The sequence below is a fragment of the Takifugu rubripes genome, chromosome 2 (assembly GCF_901000725.2).
Source record: "Takifugu rubripes chromosome 2, fTakRub1.2, whole genome shotgun sequence".
Lineage (NCBI taxonomy): Eukaryota > Metazoa > Chordata > Actinopteri > Tetraodontiformes > Tetraodontidae > Takifugu > Takifugu rubripes.
This window is the reverse complement of record NC_042286.1, coordinates 15,368,001-15,380,892: the sequence shown is the minus strand read 5'-3', so window position 1 is coordinate 15,380,892 and position 12,892 is coordinate 15,368,001. Positions and strand designations below refer to the sequence as shown.

Genomic DNA, 12,892 nt, shown 5'->3' with positions numbered 1-12,892 from the left:
GTTAAAGGGTTAGGATTAGAGATTAGGGTTAGGGTTATAGATTAGGGTTAGGGTTATAGATTAGGGTTAAAGGGTTAGGATTAGAGATTAGGATTAGAGATTAGGGTTAGGGTTAGAGATTAGGGTTAGAGATTAGGGTTAGGGTTAGAGGGTTAGGATTAGAGATTAGGTTAGGGTTAGAGGGGTAGGATTAGAGATTAGGGTTAGGGTTATAGATTAGGGTTAGGTTAGGGTTAGAGGGTTAGGATTAGAGATTAGGGTTAGGGGTTATAGATTAGGATTAGAGATTAGGGATAGGTTAGGGTTAGGATTAGGATTAGAGATTAGGGTTAGGATTAGAGATTAGGGATAGGTTAGGGTTAGAGGGTTAGGGTTATAGATTAGGGTTAGGGTTAGGTTAGAGGATTAGAGATTAGGGTTAGGTTATAGATTAGGGTTAGGTTAGGGTTAGAGGGTTAGGATTAGAGATTAGGGTTAGGATTAGAGATTAGGGTTAGGGTTATAGATTAGGGTTAGGATTAGAGATTAGGGTTAGGGTTATAGATTAGGGTTAGGTTAGGGTTAGAGGGTTAGGATTAGAGATTAGGGTTAGGGATAGGTTAGGGTTAGAGATTAGGGTTAGAGATTAGGGTTAGGGATAGGTTAGGGCTAGGGTTAGGGATAGAGATTAGGGTTAGGTTAGGATTAGAGATTAGGGCTAGGGTTAGGGATAGAGATTAGGGTTAGGTTAGGATTAGAGATTAGGGCTAGGGTTAGGGATAGCGATTAGGGTTAGGTTAGGGTTAGAGATTAGGGTAAAGGTCAGAGATTAGGGTTAGGATTAGAGATTAGTGATAGGGTTAGGGATAGAGGTTAGGGATAGGATTAGAGATTAGGGTTAGAGATTAGGGTTAGCGATTAGGGTTAGGTTAGGATTAGAGGTTAGGGTTAGGGACCTCAACTGTGGGCGGCCGCTGATTCAAGTGCAATTATGTGGGACAGCATGGGTGAGGTCCATCTGTCTGAAGGGAAGGAGCAGAGGTTTGGGCCTTACATCATTTATCATCTATCCATCCATCGCCTTCATAGCTGTATGCTGACCTACTGACCTCCGACCCCGCTGACCCACCCAACTCTACCGGCACTTTATTAAAATTAATATAATTAATGTATTCCTATCTACTCTACCTATTCTATCCTCTACCTGTCCTCCCCCTTCTCCTCTCCCTCTCCCCTCCTCTCTTCCCTCTCCTCTCCTTCTCCCGTCTCCCCTCTCCTCCCTCTCCTTTCCTCTCCTCTCCTCTCCTTTCCTCCTCCTCCCTCCTCCTCTCCTCCTCCCCTCTCCTTTCCCCTCCTCTCCTCCCCTCTCTTCTCCTCTCCTCTGCTCTCCTCCCTCTCCTCCTTTCCTTTCCTCTCCTCCACCCTAACCCTAACCCCCCCCCCCCCCTACATGTGCCTGGTCCTGCTCCAGGTTTCTTCCTGTTAAAGGGGACTTTTTCCTGCCCCTGTTCCTTGTTGGGGTCAGGCCCTGGGGTTCTGGAAAGCACCTTGAAACAATTCTGATGGTAACAGATATAAATGAAGTTTGATTGATCATCAACCCTAACCCTCCATCCATCCAGCTCAATAGGAACATTCTCCAGCTGCTCCTGTGATGTTCAGGGACCAGGTGAGATATGTAACCCTTCCTGGGGAGTTCTGGGTCTCCTCCAAGTTGGATGAACTCAGGACCCTGTTGTTTGGGGGAGGGGTCAGTGCCCAGGAGTCTTCCTACTCAGATGTCTCACACCCCCACGCTGGCCTAATCTGACCTAATCCCAGCTCCTCCATCCTTGTCTGGACTCAGCTATTCTGAAGGGAATTCCTTCGGAGGCACTTTTATGTGGAGTCTCGTGACTGGAGGATGCATCTGGACCACACAGACCAGTGAAACATCTCCCCGACTCCCTCTGCTCACTGGGTTTGGGGTTTGGTACCTTGCTCAAGGGTACCTAGGCAGTGTTCTGGCACCTTGCCCTACTACTAGAACACCTTCCATGTTTTGTCTGTCCTGGGGCTTGAACTGTGAAGCCCCTGCTTCTCAGCTAAGTTCCCAGCAGACTGAGCTAGCACTGCCTGAAGTACAAAAGTCATTTAATGCATCCAGAAACAACAAAACAAACCCCTCACATGTGGTTCAAATGTTCTTCCAGAGATACACTCATATAAAGGTCATGGACCAAAGTAACAGAGGTGCAGATTAGGTGGTGAATGCACGTTTAAAAAAAGCCGAAAATGTACATTCACGTGCGCTTTGAGTGTTTTATAGCAACTGAGTAAATCTTGATGTTTGAAGCCTGCTGAGGCTGAAGGGGTTGTCCCGCGCTTTGAGACGGAGACACGCGCCGCTGATGAGCCGCCACGAGCCCAGCCGCGGAGGGAGCCGCGGGTCTGCCGTCACTCCTCCGTCCGTCCGCGCCTTAGCTGTCGCGGGCTGTGAGGCGGCTTCTCCTCGACATGCTGTGTCCGTCCGCCTCCGCCGGGGAACCGGAGTCTCCTGCTGCATAAATGTCGTGAGGAAGTGGAGGAAAGCGGCCGGTGGGAGATGAAAGTGGCCGGGAAACAGCAGCCGGAGCTGGAGGAGCGAGCCGCCAGCCTGCTGTGGTAAGTAGACCCGGTAAGTAGACCCGCCTGCTCGGGCTCATTTGACACGTTAGCCCGGTCCTTCATGGGTGGCGTTCATATGTACTTTTCATATGCACCTTTTTATACATTGGTTTAACTTTAGCTAACCTTGTACAGAGGTTATTTTAAAATCCAACACAAAAACCTATCAATAACACAACAGGACCGCACTTTTCCAAATAAGCCTCCTTTATGAATGATGCGTTTCCACTAGAAGAGCCTTCAGATGTGTGAACTTTCCTGTCAAATCGGGGCAAACGGAGTGTTTCATTGATCTTTCACCAGAGAACGTAGACAGAAGATTTTAATGGTCTAATATATGAGGTCTAATTTAAAGCTGTCACTTTTTAGTCAGTATCAGGAAAGAATGGTTCTATCAATCAACCACCCTCAGGAAGGAACTCTTCCTCCCTGACATGAAGGTTCCATCTGCTCCCTGCATCTAGAACCAGGAACAGTTTCACATTTAAGGTCTTTACAGAAGTGGATAGAAGCCAGCAGTGATTTGATTCTGCTGCTAACCCTAACCCTCTCCTAACCCTAACCCTTTAACCCTAACCCTAACCCTAACCCCTAACCCTAACTCTTTAAACCCTAACCCTAATCCTAACCCTCTAACCCTAACCCTAACCTTAACCCTAACCCTAACCCTAACCCTCTCCTAACCCTAACCCTTTAACCCTAACCCTCTAACCCTAACCCTAACTCTTTAACCCTAACCCTAATCCTAACCCTCTAACCCTAACCCTTTAACCCTAAGCCTAACCCTTTAACCCTAACCCCCTAACCCTAACCCTCTAACCCTAACCCTCTAACCCTAACCCTAACCCTTTAACCCTAACCCTAACCTTAACCCTAACCCTTTAAACCTTAACCCTAACCCTTTAAACCCTAACCCTAACCCTTTAACCCTAACCCTTTAACCCTAACACCCTAACCCTTTAACCCTAACCCTTTAACCCTAACCCCCTAACCCTAACCCTTTAACCCTAACCCCCTAACCCTAACCTTAACCCTAACCCTAACCCTTTAACCCTAACCCTTTAACCCTAACCCTCTAACCCTAACCCTAACCCCCTAACCCTATAACCCTAACCCTTTAACCCTAGCCCTAACCCTTTAACCCTAACCCTTTAACTCTTTAACCCTAACCCTTTAACCCTAACCCTTTTAACCCTTTAACCCTAACCCTAACCTAACCCTTTAACCCTAACCCTTTAACCCTAACACCCTAACCCTTTAACCCTAACCCTTTAACCCTTTAACCCTAACCCTAACCCTAACCCTTTAACCCTAACCCTAACCCTCTAACCCTAACCTTAACCCTAACCCAAGCCAGGTTGGAAAGTTAATTATCTCTCTGGAATGTATTTGCTAATTGATTGTTTGCCTCGAATGGATGGACGAGTCTTTGTAGTGATATTCTGGATTATTGTCAACAGTTGCAGACTAATGCGCCAGTTTAATCACAGGACAATTTATCGTCAATCGTTCCACAATAAAACTGGTCTCACAAAATCTGCAATCTGATGGGTTCCATCTGATTCTGGGGCAGTTCTCCAATTATAGAGTATATTTTGCCCCCATCAGACCACAAGATTTGTAAACCCGTGAAAACTAGACTTGACGTGTATTCTCTCTGGACTATAGTGCTAAACTGCTCCTCGAATAGGCCCTAACCCTGTGATGCCTTACCCTAACCCTTTAACCCTAACCCTAACCCTTTAACCCTAACCCTCTAACCCTAACCCTAACCCTAACCCTCTAACTCTAACCCTAACCCTAACCCTTTAACCCTAACCCTAACCCTAACCCTCTAACCTTAACCCTAACCCTCTAACCCTAACCCTAACCCTCTAACCCTAACCCTCTAACCCTAACCCTCTAACCCTAACCCTAACCTAAATCCTAAACCCAACCCTAACCCTAACCTTTACCCCAACCCAGCACCTTTCCTAACCCTAACCCCAAACCCTAACCCTTACCCTAACCCCTACACCCCCCTAACCCCAACCCCTACCTTCTCCCCAACCCTAACCCTAACCCCAACCCTAACCCTTGCCACAACCCCAAGGTCAATCCTAACCACATACCTATTCGCCATTCCACCAAAGTCTTCTCAGACTGGGCGATCCAACTCTCTCCTCCCCTATCCTGTCCGGAACTCCTCGAGCCCTGGCTAATAGCCCCTCCCGGGGGGGGGCCCTCACCCTCCGCACTCCCCTGCTATCCCGATCAGTAGGCCAGTGCAAAAAAAGTTTTAACCCTTTAACCCTAACCCCTAACCCTTTAACCCTAACCCTCTAACCCTAACCCTAACCCTTTAAAATTCAAAACTAAAATGGCGCCCAGAGTGGTCGCCTTGGCGTCTTGCTGCGTTCTTGTTTGTCTATTTTTGTTTGTTAATTGTGTGTCTGCCTGCTCTTACACCCGTGAAGAGCTACTAAACATTAGGACTCTCACCCCCATGGACTTACTTCCAGTTTTTCTGGCTCCTGCAGCCGACCTGGTTCACTTTTTGGCCCAAAAGGTGAGACGGCGGAGGAGAGGAAGACGGGCCGGTGCCCTGGCGAGACTACGCAGGAGGATCTTTCTGTCCAACGCCAACTCACTTTGTAACAAAATGGACGAGCTGAAGTTGCTGATGCGGATATAAAGACTTCTCCACCTCGTGTGTTCTCTGCTTCACTGAAACCTGGTTCAGGAAAGAGACACCGGACAGCGCGCTCCTCCTCGGGGGATTCCAGCTGCTCCTCCTCGGGGGATTCCAGCTGCTCCTCCTCGGGGGATTCCAGCTGCTCCTCCTCGGGGGATTCCAGCTGCTCCTCCTCGGGGGATTTCAGCTGTTCCTCCTCGGGGGATTCCAGCTGTTCCTCCTCGGGGGATTCCAGCTGCTCCTCCTCGGGGGATTTCAGCTGTTCCTCCTCGGGGGATTCCAGCTGTTCCTGGCGCTCTCTGGGGAGAGAGCAGGCGGTGGAGTCTGCTTCTCCATCAGCAGCGACTGGTGCACTGATGTGACTGTGATCTCCCAGCACTGTTCTCCTGCTGTGGAACACCTCTTCATCAACTGCAGACCCTTCTATTCTCCGCGTGAGTTCGCTTCATTCATTCTGGCCTCTGTTTACATCTCACCAGACGCGGACGTGCGCGAGGCTCAGCGCACGCTCGCGGACTGTATTCAACAAGTGGAGCGGACCCATCCCGACGCTCTGGTTATCGTGCTTGGTGACTTTAATCAGAGCAACCTGAGTTACGAGCTCCCCAGGTACAAACAGTTCATCAAATGCCCCACCAGGGCAACAGGCTGGATCACTGCTACACCACAGTGAAGGACGCGTATCGGGCCGTCCCCCGCGCTGTAGGACTGTCTGATCACGTGATGGTCCACCTGATCCCCACATACAGACAGAAACTGAAACTAACAAAGCCATCCGTGAGCACCAGGAAGAGATGGACCAGTGAGGCTGTGGAGAGCTGCCGCACGTGCCTGGATACAACTGACTGGGACATGTTTAAGGGGCCACACATGATCTGGATGAGTACAACGGACACTGTGACCTCATATATCCACTTTTGTGAGGAGCGCATTCTACCAACGCGCACTAGGGTGAGTTATTCCAATGACAAGCCCTGGTTCACACCGAGACTCAGACAGATCAGGAAAGAAAAGGAAGCAGCGCTGAAAAGTGGAGACAGAGACAGAGGCCAAATACCGGTTTTTAGCAAGGAACTGAGGAGAATCTGTGTGTTCGGAGAAACTTCAGCAGCAGTTTACTGCTAACGACTCTGCTTCTGTGTGGAGGCCTGAGGCAGATCACCGACTACAGGCCTCAGGCTCCAGAGGGTCAGGACGACAAAGCCCTTTGTCAGAGTCTGTCCCTCCACTATGCCCGCTTTGACACCTCGTCAGCCATGCCCAACACCTCCCCCCCCCCCCCCCCAGTGTCACTGCCCCCATGGACCTCACTCCATCAAAGGCAGTCCCCTCCTCCTCCCCCCCTCCACTCACCATCAGTCCCCCCCCCATCACTTACCACCAGTCCCCCCCCCCCCCCCCCCACTCACCATCAGTGAACAGGATGTGCGCAGGCAGTTCGCCAGGCTGAACCCGCGCAAGGCCCCTGGCCCGGACGGCGTGTCTCCCTCCACCCTGAGGCACTGCGCAGAGGAGCTGACTCCTGTCTCCACAGACATCTTCAGCTCCTCCCTGGAGTCGTGCCAGGTGCCAGCCTGCCTCAAAACCTCAACCATCGTCCCTGTCCCCAAGAAGCCACGGATCACTGGGCTTAACGACTACAGACCTGTGGCGCTCACCTCTGTAGTCATGAAGTCCTTAGAGCGCCTGATCCTGCCACACCTCAAGTCCATCACCACCCCCCTCCTGGATCCACTGCAGTTCGCCTACAGAGCCAACAGATCTGTGGAAGATGCGGTCAACCTGGCCCTTCACTCCATCCTGCAGCATCTGGACTCCCCGGGAACCTACGCGAGGACCCTGTTCGTGGACTTCAGCTCTGCATTCAACACCATCCGCCCCGCTCTGCTACAGGACCAGCTGTCCCAGCTTAGTGTGCCTGCCTCCCTCTGCAGGTGGATCACTCACTTCCTGACGGATCGGAGGCAGCATGTGCGGCTGGGGAAGAGTCTCGGACTCTGTCTCCATCAGCACTGGATCACCCCAGGGCTGTGTACTTTCCCCCCTCCTCTTCTCCCTGTACACTAACTGCTGCACCTCAAGCCACCAGTCTGTCAAGCTGATCAAGTTTGCGGATGACACCACCCTCATCGGGCTCGTCTCCAATGGCAACGAGACTGCCTACAGGAGGGAGGTGGCTCGACTGGTGTCCTGGTGCGGACACAACAACCTGCAGCTGAACGCTCAGAAGACAGTGGAGATGATAGTGGACTTCAGGAAAGTCACAGCCCCTTTGCCCCCCCTTGCCCTCATGGACTCCCCCATCACCATCGCGGACTCCTTCCGCTTCCTGGGCACCACCATCACCCGGGACCTTAAGTGGGAGCCAACCATCAGCTCCCTCATCAAGAAGGCCCAGCAAAGGATGTTCTTCCTGCGGAAGCTGAGGAAGCTCAAACTGCCTCCCAGGATGTTGGCGCAGTTTTATACGGCCATCATCGAGTCCATCCTCACCTCCTCCATCACCGTGTGGTTTGCTGGTGCCACCGCCAGGGACAGACTGAGGCTGCAGCGCGTCGTGCGCGCTGCCGAGAAGGTGATGGGCTGCAGGCTTCCATCCATCCAGGACCTGTATATCTCCAGGACCCGGAGGTGTGCAGGTCGGATCACGGCCGACCCTTCCCACCCTGGTCACGGACTGTTTCCCCCCTCCCCTCAGGCAGGAGACTACGGTCCATTCGGACCAGAACCTCCCGCTACACTAACAGCTTCTTCCCCTCTGCCATCAGGCTGCTGAACACCAAGTGACTCATCACTTAAGCACCATGTACAGCAGCCAGCCGGACTCATGAACAATACACTACTCCTCATGGACCTGCACTATTTCTTACTATTATATATATACTGTATATATGTCTTATTTATTTTATTTATCTTATTCTAGTGTTGTGTTCTTTATGTTGAATGTCGCAGCGTCACACCAAGACAAATTCCTAGCTTATGTAATACTGTGTATTACATGAACAATGGCAATAAACCTGATTCAATTCAATTCAATTCAATTAACCATAACCCTAACCCTAACCCTTTAACCCTAACCCTAACCCTCTAACCCTAACCCTAACCTAACCCCTAACCCTAACCCTCTAACCCTCTAACTTTTAGCCTGGAAGGAAAATCATTTCAAATGACTTTGGGCTAAATGTATTTAGTACTAAGCAGTGAAGGTGCTAACCTAGAAGATGTTCCTGCGGGTCAGGGTCAGGGTCAGGGTCAGGGTCAGCGTCAGGGTCAGGGTTAGGGTCAGCGTTAGGGTCAGGGTCAGGGTCAGCGTTAGGGTCAGCGTTAGAGTCAGGGTTAGGGTCAGGGTTAGGGCCAGGGTCAGGGTTAGGGTCAGCGTTAGGGTCAGCGTTAGGGTCAGGGTCAGCGTTAGGGTTAGGGTTAATAGGGTTAGGGTTAATGGGGTTAGGGTTAATAGGGTTAGGGTTAATAGGGTTAGGGTTAATAGGGTTAGGGTTAATAGGGTTAGGGTTAATGGGGTTAGGGTTAAAAGGGTTAGGGTTAAAAGGGTTAGTGTTAATAGGGTTAGGATTAAAAGGGTTAGGGTTAATAAGGCTAGGGTTAATAGGGTCAGGGTTAGGGTTAAGGTTAATAGGGTTAGGGTTAATAGGGTTAGGGCTAATAGGGTTAGGGTTAATAAGGTTAGGGTTAATAGGGTTAGGGTTAATAGGGTTAGGGTCAGGGTTAATAGGGTCAGGGTTAGGGTTAAGGTTAATAGGGTTAGGGTTAATAGGGTTAGGGCTAATAGGGTTAGGGTTAATAAGGTTAGGGTTAATAGGGTTAGGGTTAATAGGGTTAGGGTCAGGGTTAATAGGGTCAGGGTTAGGGTTAAGGTTAATAGGGTTAAGGTTAATAGGGTTAGGGTTAATAGGGTTAGGGTTATGGTTAATAGGGTTGGGGTTAATAGGGTTAAGGTCAGGGTTAGGGTTAATAGGGTTAGGGTCAGGGTTAATAGGGTTAGGGTTAATAGGGTTAGGGTTAATAGGTTTAGGGTCAGGGTTAATAGGGTTAGGGTTAGGACTCGGGTTAGGTTAGGGTTAGGGTTAGGAGATGTATACATGGGTTAGGGTTAATAGGGTTAGGGTTAATAGGGTTAGGGTCAGGGTTAATAGGGTTAGGGTTAAGGTTAATAGGGTTAGGGTTAATAGGGTTAGGGTTAATAGGGTTAGGGTCAAGGTTAATAGGGTTAGGGTTAGGACTTGGGTTAGGTTAGGGTTAGGGTTAGGTTAGGGTTAGAGGGTTAAGGTTAGGGTTAGGGAAGAATTGTGGAAAAGCACGGCAAAAAACAGTGATGCTAGCCATTCTAATGCTAAATGAAATATCACACTCACAAATTCTGAACAGTTCAGGACATCATAGTCCATAATACAACTCAGATCCCATTCAAAAATTCTTACGTTGCTCATGCAGGCACTGGCACTCTAACATTTAGGTAATTAGGTTGCCTAAACCAGTGCAAAGCCCTTGTTTACATGTGCTGCCTCTTCATTTACTTGTCAGATCAATGCTGCTGAGTGGGGACTCGCTGAGACCACATATTCCAACAGCTTTTAATAAAGTGTCTGTCTGTGTGGCAGCTGTTCAGAAAGGTTTGTTCTTAAAGTTAGCGTGAAATGCTAAAGAAAGACTTAAAATCGACTTCAGCAAAGTATGACGTCTGCACCAACAACAGGTTGAATTGACCTCTGGCAGGTCGGTGCAGGTGACGGAGGTCACCGTTAGAACTCCTGAAGACACAAAGCTAAAAGAAAGGACGCCATTGTGGAGCCTTTTGGCAGTAGGACGGTGCTCAGGTGATGCAGGTAGCATCTGTGCTCAGAGGTGGGAGGAAGAGGAAGACTCGACACATTTGGGCTCGGGTTACATTTGCTCCAGTCCTGTTCCCTCGGCAGACAGCATGTGGCTGCTAACGATGCCAAGCTGATTGGCTCTGTAATGAGGAGTTCTCCAAAGTGTGTTTGTTGCATATTCTGTGTTACATGATGCAAGAACAGCAGACGTGATTGGGGTGGGGGGGGAGCAGAAGAACAGGCTCTTTCCAACATCAGATCCATCTGCACTAACTGTGCACGTGACAAGGCTGAGAGAAGGGGTGTCATGAGGACCAGGGGTGTCATGGGAACCATGGGTGTCATGGGAACCAGGGATCATCCTTTTCTGGACAGTGTGTCATCATTGCTGGGCTAATTACACTCTCGTTAATTGTGTACAGCCTAATCTGAAGCTGGTAGACCACAGTGCACGCCGGTAGATCACAGTGCACGCCGGTAGACCACAGTGCACGCCGGTAGATCACAGTGCACGCCGGTAGATCACAGTGCACGCCGGTAGACCACAGTGCACGCCGGTAGATCACAGTGCACGTGGATAGATCACAGTGCACGCCGGTAGATCACAGTGCACGCCGGTAGATCACAGTGCACGCCGGTAGATCACAGTGCACGCCGGTAGACCACAGTGCACGCCGGTAGATCACAGTGCACGCCGGTAGATCACAGTGCACGCCGGTAGACCACAGTGCACGCCGGTAGATCACAGTGCACGCCGGTAGATCACAGTGCACGCCGGTAGACCACAGTGCACGCCGGTAGATCACAGTGCACGTGGATAGATCACAGTGCACGCCGGTAGATCACAGTGCACGCCGGTAGACCACAGTGCACGTGGATAGATCACAGTGCACGCTGGTAGACCACAGTGCACGCTGGTAGACCACAGTGCACGCTGGTAGATCACAGTGCACGCTGGTAGATCACAGTGCACGTGGATAGATCACAGTGCACGCTGGTAGATCACAGTGCACGCTGGTAGACCACAGTGCACGCTGGTAGATCACAGTGCACGCTGGTAGATCACAGTGCACGCTGGTAGATCACAGTGCATGTGGATAGATCACAGTGCACGCTGGTAGACCACAGTGCACGTGGATAGATCACAGTGCACGCTGGTAGATCACAGTGCACGCTGGTAGACCACAGTGCACGTGGATAGATCACAGTGCACGTGGATAGATCACAGTGCACGCTGGTAGACCACAGTGCACGCTGGTAGATCACAGTGCACGCTGGTAGACCACAGTGCACGTGGATAGATCACAGTGCACGCTGGTAGACCACAGTGCACGCTGGTAGATCACAGTGCACGCTGGTAGATCACAGTTTTACCCTCAGAAATCTGCTGTTCAGCATCTAAATGCAAAATCAGCTTTTGTGTGTTTTGATGTGTGTTAGGGTTAGGGCTTCACACACCTACCTCTAACCTCTAACCCTATGTTGGAGGTACGTGTGTGAAGCTGGTTCTGACTACGACCCAATGGGCCAAGGCCGGTTTATATATAAGAGATAAGTTGGTCCCGTTGATTTGGTTCTCTTGTGCAGCGCCCAACATTCTGTGGTGACGCTAGTTTTGCTGTGCACGCTTTGGGATTGAGTGTCCGGCTCAAGGCCCTGTTCCCCAGAGTGCCCCCACCCACCTCCGGCCTGTGCCCCCCCCCACCTCCGCCCTGAAAGGCCTCTACCTGACGCAGGTCTCGGTTCCTCAGCTCAGAGAGGGTTCAGAGGCCTTCACAATGGAATGGACCAATTAGAACCTCTTAAAAATGGAATGAGCTAAAGTACCAAATTACCTAAAGCATTTATGAATTCTTCCTTTTCAAATAAATAAATAAAGTTTATTTTATCACACTTTTATCACACTTCATTGTCCAGAAGTGGATTTGCAAAAAAAGGTGTGAGGCAGGTTGAGATGACTTTCCAGCACATTACTGGACGGTTCAGACCCGCAGAGACGTGAACGTCTCAATTGTCCGTCAACAGTGGAAGAGCTACGTGTGCAGCTGCCAGGGGAACCTGCTGAGCTTCACCATCGATTTTGGCTCAGGCTTCTCCTGCTCAGAAGGTCCTTCAAAGGTAAACTCCTCGTTCTAAGTGCATCTTTGCCCCTGTTCTGTTTAACGGGATCATCTGTTTTGTTCTGATCCTTTCCTAGATTGTTCTGTGGAGGTACAAGTTCTCCCAACTTAAAGGCTCCTCTGATGATGGTAAAACCAGGGTCAAGCTCCTTTTCAAGAATACTGAGAGTCAGCAAATAGAAAAGAAGGTGATTAATCACAATGAGTGCGAGTGTGTCCAGAGTTGGTAGCATTATCCACCGTGTTGCTAGCTCATTCCAGCTGGGTCGATGCTCCTCTCTTCTCTTGTCTTGCAGGACCTTGAGTTTGCTAATTTGACAGCTGTCCTTCACTGTGTCCACTCGTTTATTGCTGCCAAAGTGGCCTCCATGGACCCGCTCTTTATGTACGGTCAAAGCCTCCGTGGACGCTAGTGGACAGTTAGGATGGACCTCCTCACATCTGCTGCGTGGCCACGTGCAGGAACGTGACGCACTGAGCCAGTCGACTGTGAAGCTCTGAACTGCATCAAAGAGTTAAAGACAGGAGTCCTTTCCTTTGATGCCGCCACACGTCGTTCGTTTGGTCCATTTCCGTGGTTCTCCGGCCGCAGGGCCGTCCTGTGCCGGTGGTGTTACAGCATGAACTGAATGGGAATGTCCGGA

The 12,892-nt window shown here is 50.2% G+C and overlaps 1 protein-coding gene and 1 long non-coding RNA gene across 3 annotated transcripts in view; both read left to right on the top strand.

Moving 5' to 3' along the window:
- Positions 1–12,892, top strand: part of LOC101079637 (transmembrane protein KIAA1109 homolog) — a 235,245-nt gene that overhangs the window by 66,727 nt on the left and 155,626 nt on the right.
- LOC115247130 (uncharacterized) lies at positions 2,255–12,884 on the top strand. 2 transcript variants are annotated; one of them, XR_003886178.1, is made up of 4 exons: positions 2,255–2,622; positions 12,154–12,246; positions 12,326–12,436; positions 12,545–12,884. It is a non-coding gene; the product is annotated as an uncharacterized lncRNA (long non-coding RNA). The 2 variants fall into 2 exon arrangements; XR_003886179.1 differs by having other exon boundaries at positions 2,255–2,635.